Below are 18,852 nucleotides of genomic sequence, written 5' to 3'. Positions count from 1 at the left end.
TAATACATATTGACATTTCCTTTTATAATTTGAAATCATAATAAATGCGGCCAAAAAAATTTGAAAATAAATGCATTTTATATTGCGACCAAGTTTAAAAAACGACATGTTAAAATTTTTTCAATATTTTTTTTTTTTTTTTCAAAAATCTGAGTTCAATTACCATTCTTTCAAAAGCCGTTCATTCAATTAACTTAATTTTAATTTTACATATATGACTAAGCTTCTAGCTTTTAAAAAATGTATATTTGAATATTGTAGGTGTTGCCGTTGTGTTCAAATATATTTTTTTGTGTTTGAAGTCAATTAATAAGAAAATTGCATTTCTATCGCTTGAACTATGGAAGATTGTCCCTCCTCCCATATATTTTTTTTCCTTGAATTTCCTAGACAATCTTTTGGCATCGATTAATTTATGAAATTTAAGAAAAATTTTGGAAAAAAATTTGTTTTTTTTTTCACAAAAATCTGCAATTAAATTTAAAAAATCAAAACGGCAACACCGGCAATTTTTAATCTATAGACTTTAAAGTATTTTTAATTACCGACGTTTGAAAAAAAAAGATCATCAAAATCTAAGCTGTTCGGCCGGGTTCCCTAATATTGCCAATTTTTGAGCTTTAGTTACTCCACTATATTGATTGTTTTTTTGTGAAATATGTAAATCTGAAAAATCTCTAAAAAATGGAATTGCTCTTTTAATTATTTCCAAAAAAAATAAATTTTATTTTAAAATTAAAAACTCTAGATTTCAAAAATCTATAGGCATTCCAAAATTCTGTAAATGATAAAATAAAAATTGTTTTATGTAATGAAAAAAAGGCATCGCAATTTTTCATTTATTTATTTTTAAAATTTCGAAGTTCTTAAAAATTGTTTTTTTTTGTATTGAAAATTGTAGGTTTTTAATTAATTTACAGAATTTTAGAATTACAGACTTTCGAAAAACAAAATTCTGAATTAGCAAAATTTAAGAATACAGAATAATAGAAAATGCGAATAATAGATTAGGTAAAGAATAATTTCGATTCACAGAAAAATTTCGAAATACAGAATAAATAAAAATTTTCAAAAATATTTCAAACAACTTTGGTATGAATTGGGTATCATTTCTATGATATATTCTCGTTATAAAATCTCAATAATCGATTATTTGCTACTTTTTAAGCATTTCCCTGGTATCTGTATTGCTTAAACTTGAGCTGCTAGAAAAAAATGAGGGATTTGAAATCAGCGAGGCCAGATTAGTAAAATAACATTTAAGAAACTTAAGAAAAAAAAAAAATTGTGCAATTTTATTTACCAGTGTTATAGGTAGCAAGTCTCCGAAAATTTCGAATTAAAATAATTAAATGCTTTTTAATCAATATTTTCTGAGCAAAATGTATGGAACTACCTGCTCAATTATGTTGAATTTTGAACTTAAAAAATAAATACATTTGTAACGAAATTCAAACATTTTGGCTGCGTCAATTTTAACAGAAAATAGTTTAAATAAATTTATACATTGCTTCAAATACTTTAAATGAATTTTCGATGTTAATTGAACAAAAGTTTTTAAATCGATTAATAAATTCACTCATGTTTATCAGTAATCTAAGGTCCATTTTCTTCACTCGGAGTTGAACAAAACTTGAGAATTTTTATATTAAAAATTCTCAAGTTATGTTCAACTCCGAGTGAAGAAAATGGACCTTAGTCTTTTTGAAAAAGAAATTTCATGGAAATTTAGAAAATTCTCATTTTATTTTGCACTTAAATTGATTTAATTTGTTAGTTGAATATATTTCTCAGAAAAGGCACATCAGGAATTTAAACAAAACAAAAGAAGAGCAAACAAGACTTCACCATTTTTGGAATGTGTATTTATTTAAAAACCTTAAAAAGTGAATGTGGCCTCTATATCCCCAGAAAAGTAGTTAACTTTTTTCCTTTTGTGTAGCTTGTGGCTTGACTCTTTTTGACTTATTCATTTGTTTTTGATTGACAATATTTGAGTTTTATTGAGTTAAAATTGCTGCTGTCACTTCTCCCTTTTTCTATATATGCAAATTCTATCCCAATGTTCACCCCAAGTTTACCGCAGGCTATAGTAGGCAGACAAAAAAAAGTTTGTTTTCGTCCTTTTGGTATATTCCCTATAGAATCCCAGGCTTTGCAACTGCCTCTGCACCCTTCAACCTCAAAACCATTTGACACAGATAACACACCTGTGTGTATCCCTTAAAACCCGCAAATGGTCACTAATAGACCAAAGGTTAAAATTGAATAGAGTTCGTGTTCGTGTCCTGGTAATACAGTGAGAAAGGTTTGCATAGATAGCGGGCGGCTGTGAACACAGCCGGACCAACATCAACATCAGTGATTATGCCTCAATGCCGTTTGTCAAGCGGTACGGACGATTCCGATTCGATTCGATTCTTCGACGATGATGGGGATTACCTATGAATGTTTTTTTTTTTAGTTTTTGCTGATGTTAGCAGACCGTATGGAGTTCGTTCCACCAAAACCCAATGCAGGACGTAATAAAATTTTATACGGCGGCGTCAATTGGCAATTCGATTGGACAGTATTTTGTTGTTGTTGGTTTTTTTTTTTGTTTGCCACTCGTTTGTTTCGTTTGTTTTTATCTTGTTTTCTTTTATATTATTTTTTTTTTTTGCTTTTCATTTTCAGGCCAATTTACTTTTATTGTTATTATTATGCCACGTTGGGAACAATTTTCAGGGTTTTCATCTCCAGAGATTTTCCTCTATAGGATTTTCGTTTCCGAGCCGTTTGTTGTTGTTTTTGTTGTTGTTGTTGATGTTGATGATGGTGGTGCTATAGTGCTATATCGTGGTGGTGGTGATGTTTTATCTTCTTGTGTTTCTCACTCGAGTTTTTCGTGGTCTTCCCAATCCAACCAAAGTGTATATATGAAAAGAACTCTCGGGAAATTGTGTATAGTATATCTCGGTTAAAAATGTAGATACTCTACTTTGTATCTGTGTTTTGTGTTCTTGTTTCTTGTTTGGCAATTTATGACCAATTCAAAGAAGCTGAGGACGATCTTTCAACTTGATAAAGATGTATACACTACGCGCCACCATACCCATAGTATTGGACGGTTTTTGTATTGAAAATGAAGTTTTACCAGACAAGAAAAAAAAATAAGGAAAAACACCAGAATTATATTATTTGAAATCGTTTCTAACCAAACTTGGGAAATGGGGGGACTTTAGAGATGAATGTATATTTTGTTTAAGAGTGTTAGACATTGGATTATTGAGACATTACTGTATTACAAGGCAATAAGTCTGAATATATTAAGGATCCCCTAATTTTCTGCACTGATATCAATTGGGGCATTTCGGCTTTTTGGTTCTTGAAAGAAATCAATTGGTTTTATGTTCGATTGCGAATAATGCCAAAAAAAGTGTTTTAAGACTTTCTGAAGAGTTTTGGGATTTTTAATATTATTTTGTTTCATAAACAATGTGTTATATGCCAAATAAAAAACAAACATACAGGAAATTCATGATGAATAATGAAATTTGAAGATAAAAGTCAATTTTTATCAAAAAAAAACTCTCCAAAGTCAATCTGATTCTAAAGCATTTTGGATGAATAATAGTTTTAAACATTTATACATTTTCATTTTTACTGGAAGAAAAAAGGGGAAGTAATTCCCAGTTTTGTTGAAATTTTGTATAATTTTCTAACCGGACTTCGAATCCTACGAAAACACAATAATATTTAAAATAACTAATTGACAGATGCCATGTGATCTTAATCTGCGTTGCCTTCAAATTTCTAAAAAAGTATAACAACCTTTGTTTTTAGAAAATTAAATTTTCAAAACAAAATTCAAATAAAATAAAACGCACGATTAAAACGCTCTTTTAGTTAATTTTGCTTTGTAAAATTCATTTGTTAAAATTTAATAAGTTAATTTGAAAGCTAACTAACTAAGAATTTTTAGAAATTTGTTTTTTGGTGTGTCATTCACAAAAAAAATATTATTTAAGACATAAAACAAAATCATTCCTTTACCTGTTTTACAAAAATAAATTGACTTTTCGTTAAAAAATCCAATAATGGTATTTCTGATTTTTGTTTTAAATTTTATAAGGTCCTTTTTTGAAATAAAAAAATGTATAACGATTTAGTAACCTTACTTGAAAATTTAAGAAAAAATTAAAAAAAACATCATTTTTTTTTTAATTCAAGTTAGTAAAAATTGATTTTTAATACTTTTTTAAATTTGTTTATAGGTAAATCAAACTAAAACTTCTGATTTTGAATACTACAAAAACTTTAAAATTTTTAGTAAATTATATTATAAGAGCATGAACGTGGCACTCAGTCGTGCATTTTAATTTTGTATAAAAAAAGGAGGACCATATTTGCCAAAGGCCACAGATTTTTTCAAAATCAAACTTGTTAGATCTATTTTTGAGAAACTTTTCCATATTGTTCATATGAAAGGTACGGTTTATTTTGTTCTTAAAAATAATATTACAGTTTTTCCTTCCATAACTATCAAATATACTTGTACGAAAAATATTGCTTTATAGTTTTTATAATTATACTTCGGGTTTGAAATAATCGTAAAATCTATTTCGACGAGTTTACCTACATTAGGATGCTTCTTATATGGTCGAAAAAAATTTATTTTCGATTTTTTAATGGGACACCCCTGCATTTTGTTCTACCACATAAGCATAGTATATGGTATTTTTTTCCGATTTTAATATTAAAATTTAAGGGTTGCTACCATTCACTAAAGATTTACCTAAGTAAAAAAAAAATGATCAATTTCAAAATTTGTTTTCAATGATTTATCGTAGGGAAAACAATACAAAGTATGCTTAAGACCCGATTTTCAATCTTCTAATAAACAGTCAGTTAACTGTCTGACGAATAAAAATAATAGGGTAAGGTGGTATAAGAGTGCGCATTTTAGACAAAATACCAAATAAAACAATAACAAAAAGAATTTAACTACTTTTTTTATATATAGTTTTTAGTTTATAATCAAAGCAACGAAAAAAACTTAAAACTGGTAACAAAAACGTATTAATTCAAAAGTTATAAACAAAATACCACATTAGGAAATTTGCGCACTCTTATACATCCTATTGTGTAAGAGTGCGCGGCTTAGTTTGTAAGAGTGCGCAGCTGCGCACAGGTGTAAGTTCGCACAAAAGTCGCAAATAAAATTGCCTATCTTTAAATAAACAGAGTATTTTTCAACCCATCACTCCTTGCATGAGGAACAATCAATTTAGTCTTCGATTAATGGTTCCGAGAAAATTTCAATATTTCCTAGTTACTCTCATTCGCTTGTTTTTTGTAAAACTTTTATTTGGTTTCTTTTTGGTTGGAATTGCTTTTTCTAGCTGCTGTTTGCTGGTATATGGACAAATGCCAGTTATTTTGAAGCCTTGGATAGCATTTACTGCTCTTATAACCCGCGCACTCTTATACATCATCATGGTGCGCACTCTTACACGCTCAGACATGTAATCGAAGAATATATATATATTTCACAATGCACTTTATGACCAGTCTTACGTGTTCCTTAAATGTTTCTTTTTGTCGACTTTTTAATGTCCCATACTTTGTTTATTGTTATTTTTTGTTGTTAAGCGGAAAATTTAATTTGTTTGGCAAGAAATATTGGAAAAAAAAGTGCTAAAAAACTTAAACCTAACTAGCACCTCTGTTTACAAACACATTTGCATGAAATTTTGACAGCAGATCAAACTCATTTAGATCTTTCCAAAATAAGTGTGTTATATTCCCTTTCAAACCGTAGAAAATGGCCTTGCGCACTCTTATCAACCGCGCACTCTTATACCATCCTACCCTAAGCTCATAAACAATCAGATAAAAACATTGAATTTTTCAACCAACAAAGATCACTCAATACCTAAGCTATTCTACAGAATAAAAAAAAAAAAAAAAAAAATGAGAAACTCAATAATATTCAAAATTTAACGTAATTTTTATTCCGCTGTATTATTATCAAAGTTTCTTTCAAAACAGCTAAAGATTTAATATAACTTAGTAAATTCTGATCACAAATTTCAAAATTTTCTGAGAAAAAAAAAACAAAATTTGCTGTGTTTTTCAAAACTTTGAATTGTGGTAGCGACCCCTAAAACGTGTTTAAACTGGACCAAATTTTACCCAATTTATATTTAAGGCATGAAGAACAAATTGAAAGGGTGTCCCATTAAAATTTCTAAAATTGATTTTTAAGAAGCACCCTAACCTACATATATTTTGGTTATAAAATTCAGTAGGCGTCCTGCTTACACAAATTAGTATAAAAAACGTACTCTCAAAGTGGTCTGATAACAATTTTATGTTTTCAAAATTGTTGTCTTTAAATCTACTCGTACATATATTTGAGTCGAATATAATCGAAAATAATTTTCTCATACAAATTTAGGATTATCGATTCAATAGAGACTTAAATTAAATGCCATCATTTTATTAACATACATTTATATGATATCAACATGCACCGTATAATTACTCAAAACTTGACACAAATCAAGCTTAAAGGAAACAGAAACTTCCTACTTGTTTATTATGTTATGTGTGTTAACACCTTTCAAAAAATTTAAAAATTTAACCAGAAGCCGGTTGTTTGGTTAAAAGTGACGTGTTTTTCGATAAAAATGTATAATAAACAACCGTCAAAATAAACTTTCATCGCCATTATGTTGTCGATGTTAAATTATGTGCCCCTGGTTACCATCAACAACATAACTTGTCATCAACCTATCTGTTAGTTAATTACGCAATCAACGTATGCAATATGTTTGTTATTTTTGTTTTTTTTTTTTTTTATAAATTACACATGGTTGCCACTGTTCTCCGAAACTTCTGTTTTAAAATATTAAAATAGTGGTACAAATATTCATTAGAGTGAATTTTAAATTCTGCTTTGCCAGTTTGTATAAAATGGTCAAAACATTGAATTACCTAGATCATAACAAGAAAATATATACTCAAATACCTAGCATATCACTTATTAATTCATTTGGTTTTAGACAAAAGTGAATAAACCATTTAACATGAAACAACAAAATATACAACATAGTTAAGAAATTGTGTTGAGTTAAAATTAACCAACTTATTTCAATAATTAGTTGCGTTATAAACTTCTAAATTAATAAAGAATCGGATTTTGTATATTCACCCTCACAAATTTACGATAGGCTGTATGTAGCTATGGGTCACCCAGCCTAGTTTTTAAAATACTGTACGCCGAAGTTTTGTGTTTGAGCTTGAAATTTTATATTTCAAAATTTGTTGTCCGAAGTTATCGATTTCAATAAATTATTATAAAAGCACATTTAAGAGTAATATTAGAAATGTATTGCTGTCTAGTATTTTGTGCGAAAAATCATCAATTTTTGTTTTGAAACGTTAAATTTTTAAAATTTAAAAAAAAAACTGCAATTTTTCAAATTGATTTTTTTTTATATATTTCCGCTAAAAAGAACTGTTGTGATTTGTTCAAGATTGATCGAATTCAAAGACTTTAGTCCTATTAAGCCTTTTTTAACTGTCTGCATTAGAGGACAAACAATTTGGAAACAGTTGAAAGCAAAAAAAAGTAATTGAATCAATCTTAACCTTAATCTTTTTAAGCATCTGATGGATGATAAACCTCAAGTTTTGCCTTTCAACAGCCTGATGCTAAAGACATCAATTTCAATTTCTGCAATTTCTGAGCTTGAAAACTCGTTCGTTCAGAGTTATCAGTGCATTTTAAGTAATCGTCTGTTAAACAGAATTGATACAAACTAAATTATTTGCCCACTGATCTTAACCTTCATAGAAGATATTCTTAACCCTCTGTAGGCACACCTCTTTTTTGCGAATTTGGTTTATACTTTTTCATGTCGCTAGAACTTTTTTCGGTCTCACTATTTTATAGAGAACCATATATGAAATTGATGTAGAATTTTCCGAGGAATTCAAATATTGTATTCACAACTCCAAAAAAAAAATTATTTTCACCCTTATAAAGACAATTTTTTGTGCTCACTTTTTATTTTTGTCTTGCCAAATTCGCACCCGTGTGCCGACAGAGGGTTAAAATATTTTTTTTTTTCACAGGAAGATCATCTTAGTTTTGGGGTGAAACCTGAGTTATCTCCTAAAACAAATATTTTTGTGAATTTCGATATCAAAATTTGATGAGGTATCTCTGCGATTCAGTTGAAAGGGTGATTACAATTTTGTTAAGAAATTAAAATCAAGTTAAAACTTCGCTCAACAATTTCTTCAAGATTTGACTTGGGTTTAATTTCCTCTACACTCTAAAAAAAATCAAAAACTTTTGTTCAGTTGAGTATAAAACTAAACAAACTCGTGTTAATATTTATTCCCTCACTAAAACTTTAGCTTAACTAACTCTTATTTTACTCAGAGTTAACTTAGCTTCGAAAAACTAGTTTCTGCTTTTATTTTTAAAATTTAATCTTCAACCAAAATATCAAATTTTGAAAGTTATTAGAAATCCACCCAAAGTGGTAACCATCATTTCCTACTTATTGACTCACCCTCTCATCTGCATATTGATGGTTGTTGGCTGTCATTCATACACAACAACGTCCGTCGGCGCTCAGGCAAGACTATTAAGACTTACGACTTTACTTTTACCCCCGCAACAAAATTTTACCATTCCAGGCTCAATCTAATACATACATACATAATTTGCCTAAAGAAATTACTGGCGCTAACTACCGTGTGCACAAGACATCACACAAACCATTGCCATTATCGCGCTTGATGGTGCCGAGCGTCAATTAAGCCTTTTTCCTTCCCCATATTATAGAAAAAAAAGGTGTGAAAATGCAATTTTAAGACAGTCGATCGTTAATCGGTGATCACAGTGAGTAGAGTATAGTGTGTCCTCTTGCTAAAGTGATCATTCATGCAAATCTTATTAGAGAAGTCTTGTATTAAAAGAAAATTGATCTCTGATGGAGGAGAAAGACGGGATGTCTGTGTCCATTCAATCAGTTTTAAAACTAGGTTTTTTTATTTAATCCCCAATCCTCACAAGACGATGCGGAAAAGATCGGGAGTGCGCACAATTATTGGACTTTGCTAAACGTCTCGATCTTGAGCGATAACATGCCCGCAAAGTCAAAATATTTACCAAACCCATCAATTCCGCTAGATCGTCGTGCGTCGGTCGTCGAGGGGATTTGTAAATCCTGTTTTTAACTTTTTTTTATCGATTTTGCCAACAATCTAATCCTGATGGTTTTTTGCATTAGGCCAAGTGGCTGCTCTACAATTCATTCCAAGCATAACTAATTCACCTAGAGTATTGCCCACTTCTGATCGATGTGGCTTAATCAAAGGAACACAAACACACAACAAGAAAAAAAAAAAGATCACGGAACACAAACGTCAGACAAATTAATTTAGCAAAGTTAAACGGAACAGAAGTTGTTTGCTGTGCAAAATGTGTGCGGATGTCGGTTAAAAAAATATTGTATAGGGCTCTTTGGGAGCTAAAAAGTCTACCCAAGACTCGACCAGAAAACCAAACGAAACCCACTTTGACTTAAAACCCAAGTTAGACGTCAGGATGAATGGGCGTCTTATAGTAACTTTGATACGACACAACGACAGCGAATAGGAAGGCACTCAAATTGCTTGCTGATTAGCTTTGCATAGTTGTTCGTGTGGTTTTCGATGTTGTTGTTGTTGTTGATTGCAGAAATTTAAATGATTGCCTCTGGTGACAGAAACAACAGTTGGCCAATTGGCCATTAAATCAGCAACACTTGCTCAGTTAATGGTGCGTATTCTAACGCGTAAGAAAAGTTACGAAAAAAACAAACAAACTTGTTGTTAAAAAAATGCAACAAGTGATGCCTGATGCATTATTAAAAAGTTCCTTGAGTTTGCATCATTTCACTAAAGGTGTTAACACCTAACGAATCTTTAATTGGATAAACTAACACAAGTCTCAAAGGCAGTGGGTGTTCACTATAAGTGTTGGCAATCTTAAGTAAAATGTAAACAAAACTTGTGTACTCACCTTTAAGTTAAATCAATTTCTTTGTTTTTTTTTTTGCATTTTTTTCTCATTTTTTCATCATCATCATAATCACAACACATGTTTATCAAATTTTGATTTTTAGTTCGAATCATTGAAAGTTTTCAGTAAACTAATAGTAATTTCCACTAAAAGTGACATAAAATTATCGATAATCGATTTTTTGAAAATGACAGATGACCCAATCGAACGGAAATGACGCACTTCTACTTTATTTATGCAAATGACCTATCACACACAATATTCACGATCACATCGATCGGATCGCACACGAAACGAAAAGAAACGAAATCCGATGCACTCACTCACGCTTGATTGATGAACCTAAGAGATACACACTGAGACTGACTTAAGTGAGTAAGTGAGTATTGTTGGAGCGTGCATTATTGTGAGCCCCCAGTCTGCACAAAGGCTAAAAAGGTATCGTGTGTTTGTGCGGCTTGTGAGAGAGCTTTTAGTCTGTAAAGCTGAAAGAAGATCGGTTGCGAACTACTGTCATTTCACTCAGATACATTGGAGATACTACCATTGGAGAAGGTTTGTGCAGGGAGATAGATCAGAAAGAGGGGCTTCTTTGCAGACATCACACGATTATACTCTTTCGATTGGGGGTATTACATGGGTCTTATAAGAGTTACCCATTGTGGGCGGGAACTTGTTTTGTTGGGACGTTTTTTTTTTTGTTTGTTTTTGTTGTGGCCTCCATTAATGGTGCTGGTTGGATTTATTGCTGTGGCTTTGAGTCCAAGCTGTGATTGGGCGATGGAACAAGTTGCTGATAAATAACGTTTGTCAGTTTTTAATGTGAAAATTGGTCGTGTCATCGTTGTCTTTATGTATTGAATTTATATATATGCGTGTTGAGTGGTGGGTAGGTTTTTGAGAGATTCAACAAAGAAAAAAAAAATTGTGATCACGGGGGTATTGGATTTCACAATGAGAAATGCGAAAAAATAATATTGTAATTAAATTATACGCAGTTAAGTAGAATTGATTATTATTATTATTATTTTTTTTTTTTTTTTCAATTCTTATAGCCTTGAAAATATATATTTTTAAATATTTGTTTGTGTATAGGAAACATAAATTAAATTATATATTTTTAAAATGAGTTATTATGATGCATTTTAATTATCTTGATTAAAAATCGCCACTATTTTTTTTTATTTTCATAAACCAAACACGTATATTTTCTTTTTATTTTAATACATATATGAATTCCTACTTGAAAAAAAATATATTTATTCAGAAGCATGTTCATCGATAAAAAAAAATAAACAAATGATTCGCAAATATGCCTTACCTACTGCTCTTTGATAAATATTTAAGTTAATCGAATATTTTAAAAGTTGAGATAATTAGTTTTTTGTTCGATGTATGCATTTAATAATTTATTCTTTTGAGTTTGAAATTGAAGTTCAAAGTTTAAGCTTAAAGTAATAAGATTCAAAATCATTAAAATTTATCTTAATCTAAAATATTATTATTATTATTAATCTATTTTGGCCCTATTTTTTTTTTTTTTTTTTTTTTGGAAAATTTGGTTTTATTTAAAAACAATAAAATGCAAAAATGTTAGGTACTTAAATGTGTAGGTACCTAAAACTGAAGGAATCATAAAATCAAAATATGTTAAGTTGGATTCACACAGTTTTCGGAAAGTAAAAATAACCAAGTACTTAAATTTTAATTTTATATTATTGAGCTTCATTTTAATATGAAGTTATTAAAGCACAATTAACTATAAGTAGAAAAAAGCGATTCATACAAATTATAATTAATAAAATGTCCCAAAAAAATTAATAAATAATTAAAATAATAAATAGAAAATAAAAATGTATGATTCGACTGAACCGATCCCAAAAAGCTTAAAATCGCCGGCATTTGTTATAAAAATTCTCTTTTTTGTTGTTTTTTTGAATTTACTTTTTTTATTTTTAGGGCTTCTTTTGGGTTCAACAAAATTACCAGATTTAAATAAAACAGAATTTTTGTGCAAATAAAAAAATTTCTGCATTGAAAACAAAACATTCAATGCAAAATGTGTGCATTAAATTTTTTTAATACTCGTCATACATTAACTTAATAATAATATTAGAGATAATATAAGTTCAAATAGTCAAATTTGTAAGAAATTCGACGAGTTCGAAATTTATAGATTGTCATATAATATTTTATTTTTTCAATGCAGAAAATTTTTTAATTGCAATAATTTTTTTTTTCAATGCAAAATATATTTATTTGCAGTGAAAATTTTATTTTCAATGCAAATTTTTTTTTAAATGCAAAATATTTTTAGTTGCAACAAATATTTTTTTTTTTCAATGCAAATATTTTTAGTTGGAATAAAATTTTTTTTATACAAATATTTTTTAGTTGCAATATTTTTTTTTGCTACACAATTTTTTTTTTAATTTAAAATTATTGATTTTACAACCCTGCTTTACACATAATAATTTATTGATTAATGTCTTCGTCTGGTCATTTTGCATGAATTTTTCGTTAATTGATCGCTGTTTGAGTTTTTGATTTTTTTTTTTTACTTTTTAATAATAATAGTGAATAAGTTGTTCAGTTAAGTGTACTCATATCGAAATAACGATTCCATAAGAAGTTTATATAGGTACCTAATTTTAAAAATAATAAAAACTTTTTTTTTTTCAATTAAGAAAAGCATAAGCTTTAAAATTTAAACATACCTATCTTATACAATCTTGGTTGCTGTGTTATCTTTTTTTCTTTATTATTTGACCTATAAACTAGAATGTACTAATTTTTTAATATTTTCTTTCTTTCTAGGTAAGTGATGGCCAACAATTTAATTATCCCTAAGATCCATTATTTAAGTAAGTTAATTATGAAACTAATTGATTTATGTATCTAACTTATGTTTCATACACATATAAAAGAATATAAAATTCCCACGCTTTCCTATTCCTGGCAAAAATGCGACAGATAAGAAAATCATTTTAAAGGCAAAAAGCCAAACCCACATTCATTCCATATTCTCACTTATTCATACCACATCTTTTGTCCCTAAAGCATATTTTTCTTCCACGTCAAGACTCATCCTTATTTTAATATTTTTCATAGAATTAAAAAAAGCTCTCAAGAGCGAAACTTATCGGTGCGATGGTGAACCAATTCCAATATATCGCTTCACTGAATTGACTTTCCATTTATCCAATGTTTATGTTGATTAAAGCTGAGCACTGTCAACTATTGAAAATCTTTTTTAAATTAACTTTAACATTTGACTGGAAAAAATTATTGAAAAAAAAAGGATCAACTGTATGAGAGTAAAGTTTAGGTTAAATTTATAAGAAAATATAGAAAACAATTTTGTTCATCCACGCATATTCATATTCAAATATCAAATATTTGTTTCCTTAAACAATAGACGCAACAAAATGCTAAAGCTTATTGAAGGTTGGGTCCAGACAAGAAACCAACCGTATGGGAAGAGACCTTTTCCCCTTGCTTAAGTGAGAAAGGAAAAATTTACTTCAAAAGGAAAAAAGAATACCAAAACATATTAGCAACCTTATTGCAATTTCATGCTACTTAGGTTTATAAAGGTTAGTTCATATGAAATAGTAGGCTGATAGAAACAAACATATTGGGTTTTTAAAGTTTCCTTAAAAAGCAATAAAGTCGTTGTTAAGACAAATATTAGTATCTACTTATATTTTTTTATACCAAATTGTCAGAATACGAATGAAATCTGTATCTTAAATCTTATTCCTCTTGAAAAATGTTTTTCATTTCTTGTGGACAAATCTTTGCATAAATCAAAAAACGCTGATTTTCCAACTTATGTATAGACAGTTTTTCAACTGTTTCAATGTTTATGCTTATGGTGTTGTTAAATGTATTAAAACTGACGAACAAAATTAGTAATTTTAATTTTTTTACTCTCATTCTAAGCAAAACAATATCATTTGGTTTATATTGCTGGATTAAGACTTGGTAGGAACGGTAAACATAAAATACAAAATTGAATATTCAATTCCAATTTTTCACAGGATTTTAGTTAGATTTCATAGCTCTAGAATTTCGCAAAGCCTGTTTTTTTTTTTTTAATTTTTGCATTTTCATCGATTTTAAGGATATACATGAATTAGAGTACCTGTCTTATTTTTAATTACTATTTTAAAAGAAAAAATATTGGCAAAAGAAGAACATTTGGGTACCTACTGTTTAGTTTCTGTTCAAGTCAGTTTAAATTGTAGGTTTTTTTTTTCTAATTTTGTTGAAATTTGGAATGAGGGTTTAAGATGAAGCAGACACAAGTAATCCGTAAATTCGTCAAAAAAATATTCAAATTTTGTGAAAATGTTTCCTTTGTTTTCTTCACTATTTTTTCTCAACCTTAAAGTTTATAAAATAAAAGTTAATCAACTTTCAGTTTAAAACATTTGCATGGGATATTTGTGACAGTTTATGCAACGACTGTCAGTTTTAATTTTGAAAAGCAATCGAAGTTTTGTAATTTTTTGAAATTTTTTGTTCAAAATGTCAAATATCTATGTTTCAAAAATAATTAAAATCATTTGGTCTGTTTAATGAATCTGATCTGCACAGAAAAGAACAGAAAAGATCCAAAAAGTACGAATCGCGCGTTCCATGAGGGAAAACCTTGCCCTAAACTGTTCTACAAACTGTTATTTTGTTTTACATGGAGTTTTCCAGTACAGTTTAGTTCAAGTTTCAAGCTTTTCTACTCCTAAGTTTGAGGTTGAGCAAATGAGTGAGAAGTGGCACGCAACAGTTAATTTGTTTTATTTTGAAAAAAATATGATATGAATTTAAAAAAATGGAAATTTCTTTAAAATCTTCTAAATATGAAAAAATATTCAAAATGTGAATTAATTTGCTAATAAAACTGCCCAACACACAAAAATTTTCCAGACCGTTGTTTATCATTTCTTACTAAATTTAGGGTGCTATTTCAGTTACTTACTGAACTGAAATACATTACATTCTAAACAAATTTTTCCAACAAAACTTTAAAAACGCTAAAAAAATATTATGAAATTACTCCAAAAATGTGAAAAATTAAAATATCTAAAAAAAAATAGAGCTCCTAGAAAGCAACCAGTGTGATTTTTAGGGTTAGTGAACCCAAATGAATTAGGTTCGATAAGAAAATTTCTGGAAAATGTTAACAAACAGTTAAAATAAGCATAACTTTAAAATAAGTACGAAATTACCCCCAAAATGTATTAATATTTAAAAAAAATAGAGTTCCTAGAAAAAAATTAATGTGATTTTTAGGTTTACTGACCCCAAATACATTGAGTTTAATATGTATAAATTTTTCTGGAAAATTTTAATAAACGCTCAAAATAAGAAAAACTTAAAAATTAATATGAATATTTCCCCAAATATGAAAAACAAAATATTTCAAAAACTAGAACTGCTAGAAAGAAACCAATATTATTTTTGAGCTAATTGAACCCAAATCTATAAAATTTGATATAAATCTTTCTGGAAAATTTTAAAAAGTTGAAAATTTTTGACCAGTGTAATTTATGTAGGTATAATTTATTTGAATGAAAAGTCATAACAATCAAACTAATTTTAGTTTTCAGTTTCAAAACTAACCGGCAACAATCAACTTTATAAAACATGGAGCTGTACTTTCCTAATCTTTTTTGTTCTGACAGTTTTCACGTATTTGTACTGTTCTAATCTGTTCTGATTTTCAGATTTTCTTCATTAAATAGACGTATTATTTTGTATGGAAAATAAGCTTTTTTATTCGTTCAAAATTTGTTTTTAACAAATGATGTGTGTGTGTTGTTTGAAGTGATATAAAAATACCAGCGGGAAGTATGTCTGATTATTTGTTTGGTAAATTACAATAATTGCTTTTGTCTTTGCATTGGGAATTAAGAATAACAAAGTCTTTACATTTTTTTAATATGAAAGGGTGTTTTTTTTTTTGGGGGGGGTTTAGAGAAATTGTGGGTCTATTACAAAAACTAGGTAATAATAATGGTGCCCTATTGAAATTCTGCAATTACAGTAAAACCTGTTTAATTGGACCACCCTTGGGACCGAAGAAAAGTGGTCCGATTAGGAGGTGGTCCCCTTATAGAGGTTCCTTTTTAATCGGACCGGTCCATTTAGAAAAAATTTCTCTCATTCATACACTACTGGAAAAAATTAAGGGATCAAAAAAAAAAATTCCAAATTTTTGGGCAATTTTCAACAGGCCGTAACTTCGAAAGAAATGGTCGTACAAGCAATCGATAAAGAAGGAAATTGTATTTCCAAGTGTCTAGTTTTTGGATTAGAACTTTAAAATTTTTTAACCTCTGCGGTTTTTGAGTGATCGCAGAAAAACCAGCAACAAAAAAATTTTCAAAATTTTTTTTAGTTTTTTTTTTGGTCTACGAGCGTTTTTTAGCTTAACCACTATAAGGATCGGATACTTTCTTCATTTAGCTTTAATTTGGTTTTTTGAAAACCTCGATACGTCCACTTCTCGCCGAGAATCGGTCTTCAAATGGAAAAGGATCCTTTTGTCTTTGATTATCAATATCTCAGCAACCAATGATCGCACAGAAAGTTAAAGGTGGGTTTCAAGAACTTCAATGAATTTTACTTAACGACTAGCCATTGCTTTTCCGAAAAAATTTTTTTTTCTTATTGTCACATGAATTTGAAAATGCAACAAAAAAAGGGCTTTTGGTGGTTTTTTGGAAAGTCGAGCGCTAGATCGAAAATATTGAGGGAACCACTAATGTTAAGTGTGCCTTTTACAGTTAGGTAAATATGGGCACAAAAATCCTACAAAAAATCAAATTAATCCAGCCAGCCGTTTTTTTGTTTCACTCGTCGAATTTTTGAAAAAATTAAAGGATCACGTTTTTTGCTCTGAAAAGCTCAATTTTTTTTTCTCATTTTTTAATGAGAAAAAAAATTGTTTTTCCTAGCTTTTTCCACATTTTTGCTCCAGAAAAAGCTTAAATTTAAAACAAAAAATAAAATTAAAAAAAGAAAAAAATTCAAAAAATAAAATTTTTTTCTCTTAAACTTTTCAAGAGAAAAAAATTAAAAAAAAAATTTTTTTTAATTTTTTAAACATTTTTTTTTTAAATTTTCTAACCCACGTAAAAATGACAACAAATATAGGTACCAACAATTTTCAAAAAGCTTTTTACTTTAACTTTAACATTCTTTTTCAAATCAATTTCACAAAACAATCAACTTCAAAAACTCTATTGCACTGTCAAATTGTTTCCTTTGCCAAGAAACGAAAAATAAAATTAAACATTTTGAGTAATCCCCGCCTATAACAAATGTAACTTTGCAAAATTGGCCAAGAAAAAAAAATGGGATGCATATGTATAAGAACATTGAACACACATGTTTCATATTTTTGACTTTTGGTCCAATTAAACAGGTAAAACAATAAGCAAAGAATGTTATAAAAGGTGGTCCATGGTCCGATTAGCAGTTGTCCCGATTGTAGAGGGATATTTGTATGAAAAATAGCAGGGAAAGCATTAAGTGCGGTCCGAATAGGAGGTGGTCCGATTATAGAGTGTCCCAATTAGCAGGTTTTACTGTATGTTGAGATTGGAACCAAGAATTTAAAGCCTCTTAAGAATAGCATGGTTAAAAGGGTGTTTTTTTTTATCGGAAAATAAAATAATAGGCCACCCTAACAAAATTTGGTAGCAAAATCGCATTTGGAATAGAGAGCAATAATAAAGAAAAATTGTCAAAAAAATAATTTTTAGTGAAAGGGTGCTTTTTTTTTCGAGAAGAAAAAGTCAATGATTCGTACAATGTAACTTCTAAGAATTTTTGTGCAAACGTTCAATGAGTCAATATTGAAGAAATACATGTTATATACAAAAATTGGAGCGATTGCAACTTTTAAAATGCAAAATTTCTCTCTAGCTGGCGTTATTTTGTCAAAAGCCAGTATTAAAGCAATATTTCTGAAACCATTAAGCTTACAGAGACGTTTATGGCCTCAAATTATAGGAAATTCTTCAAGCTTAAAGTGCTTAACACATTTATTTTGTCTACAACTAGTGGTTAAGTGAATCACTAAAGACGGAAAAATGTCGGGTATTTTTCGACATTTTAGGTAGGTATATATTTTTCACTATTTTTACCTCTTCTAATAAAACTGTGGGTCCAAACTGTAAATTTTGAAGTGCAAACATTTGCAGAGACTGAATTCTAGTCAATAATTTGAGTTACCGAAATAAATCATATACATACATATCGTCGCTGTTTTAGAAAACCGCACAAAACTAAAAAAAATCCTGATTTAGAGTTATTAATGCCAATATAATGCAATTAATACATTTTTAATTTTTGTAAACTCAGTATATAAATTTAAAGGATTTGCATCCTATCACAGAGCTGATTCTGTCTCTTCAATTTATGAAAAAAGTATGAAAAATTGACAAACTTGGAAATTTAAAACAGCTTTTCGGAAGAATTAAGATTTTTAATTTTCTTTTCATATAAAAAATCAACAAAAAAAAAACTGTAGAATTACGTTAATTTCTATGCAAACTAAATTAAAACTATTATCTTCTTGTTCCATCTAACTTTTTTTAGCCCACAATCCATTTTATGCAAATAAAAGATACCATTTGCATCTCATTATCCAATCAACATTATTAATTTCTAATTTTATAAAAATTTCACATTTCCCTCGGATTTTCTACACCCAAAAAAGGAAAAATCCACTTTGACATTTAATATCTTTTGCCAATAACACCCCCACAACAAAC

At 29.0% G+C, this 18,852-nt stretch overlaps 1 protein-coding gene and 1 long non-coding RNA gene across 2 annotated transcripts in view; one reads left to right on the top strand and one right to left on the bottom strand.

The window, feature by feature from the left end:
- Positions 1-10,467, bottom strand: part of LOC129918905 (uncharacterized) — a 59,771-nt gene extending 49,304 nt beyond the window's left edge. The window contains exon 1 of the long non-coding RNA XR_008773019.1: positions 10,067-10,467. This is a non-coding gene — a long non-coding RNA (uncharacterized LOC129918905). The remainder of the gene's footprint in view (positions 1-10,066) is intronic.
- Positions 1-18,852, top strand: part of LOC129918901 (serine/threonine-protein kinase 10) — a 247,701-nt gene that overhangs the window by 194,256 nt on the left and 34,593 nt on the right. The gene's annotated exons all lie outside the window — the stretch shown is intronic.

This window comes from Episyrphus balteatus, chromosome 4, assembly GCF_945859705.1.
Source record: "Episyrphus balteatus chromosome 4, idEpiBalt1.1, whole genome shotgun sequence".
Lineage (NCBI taxonomy): Eukaryota > Metazoa > Arthropoda > Insecta > Diptera > Syrphidae > Episyrphus > Episyrphus balteatus.
Note: the sequence above shows the minus strand (reverse complement) of the source record. Positions and strands in the feature narration are given on the sequence as shown.